The sequence below is a fragment of the Olea europaea genome, chromosome 1 (assembly GCF_002742605.1).
Source record: "Olea europaea var. sylvestris chromosome 1, O_europaea_v1, whole genome shotgun sequence".
NCBI classification, from domain to species: Eukaryota; Viridiplantae; Streptophyta; class Magnoliopsida; order Lamiales; family Oleaceae; genus Olea; species Olea europaea.
This window is the reverse complement of record NC_036237.1, coordinates 17,445,807-17,447,254: the sequence shown is the minus strand read 5'-3', so window position 1 is coordinate 17,447,254 and position 1,448 is coordinate 17,445,807.

Genomic DNA, 1,448 nt, shown 5'->3' with positions numbered 1-1,448 from the left:
TCAAAAGTCCACAGATATAGTTAACCAAGTAGATAAATCTGAGTTTGATCCCATATCTGATATGGGACATACTTTGGATCAGGAAGTAAAGACTCCTGAGGACATGACAGCTCTATGTGAATCTAGTAGGCTCATTCGACCTTCAAGAAGGTGCGAATCATTAATTAGTGATCCAGGATAATGAACCTACTAGTTGCAACAAAATAAAGTCAAGTGTTGACTTAAAAGAGACAGCAAGAGGCCATGAAACTCGAAATGAGACTCGAGCAAATGAACAAAGTTTAGACCTTGGTCAAGCCTCCTAATGGAATAAAGTCCATAAGCTTCTGTAAATAGTTTACAAAAGAAAAGGTCGATATGGATATGAATATCCATCTATACAAAGCAATGCTAGAAGCAAAGGTTAAATGTTGACCTTGGTGAAATATTTCTCCTGTAGCCTTGCTTAAGTCCATTCGGGTTTTGTTTGCAACAGTTGCATATTGTGACTATCGGTTAAGAGAAGTCTCTTGGAGCTGAAATCTTAGATTTGATGAAAAGTCAAAGTGTTTGATTTTATCAAATTTGAAGACGAATTGTGTGTTTACAAGAAGATAGTGGGAGCATTGTCGTATTCCTAATATTATAGAAAACGACATCCCTATATTTTAATCGTTGAAATAATGGTTGTTAAAGGATTTATTCATAAATGATATGGGAGAAGCAACTTGATCTATAGAGGTAGATCTAAAATATTGCTTAACTCATCCCAATTTACATAGATGAAATCTTGAGAAGATTTCATATGGAGAAACTGATTTACTCTTTCTTAAGCGGTATGTTGGAAAGGTTCCAAACGTGGAGCAACCGTTGATTTAATAGTAGAAACCTAATACATGGATACTTTAGAAGTAGCAAAGAGTTGCAATATGGATCATGATGTTCATAAATGAACTTGGAGTAGTTCCTAATATTGTTGATCACATACAATAGTACTGTGATAACAATAGAGCCATTACGAAAACAAAGGAACTAAGGTCTCATCAATGATCCAAACATGTATTAAGGCGGTATAATCTCATCAAAGAGATAATACATAGAAATGACGTAAAGAGAAGAGCAAATTTCCACATTTAATAAAATTGCAGATCCACTGACAAAGAGTTGTCGTAGTATAAACATGATCGTCATGTAGACTTATGATATTTGCTACATAAGTGATTGGATCTAGTGCAAGTGGGAGTTTGTAAGTATTATGCCCTAGGTCCAATCGACTTTGGACATAAATACTTTTATATATAATTAATGCAATTAAATGGCAGATCGATTATTTAATTAATAGACAATTAAATAAATAATAGAGTCCGTAGATTCAAATATTTGTAATTTATTAATCACAAGGAGTTGTGATTGTGAGATACAAATTACGTCTGATTGAATCTTAAATCATCCGTGGTCGTAAGTAATAA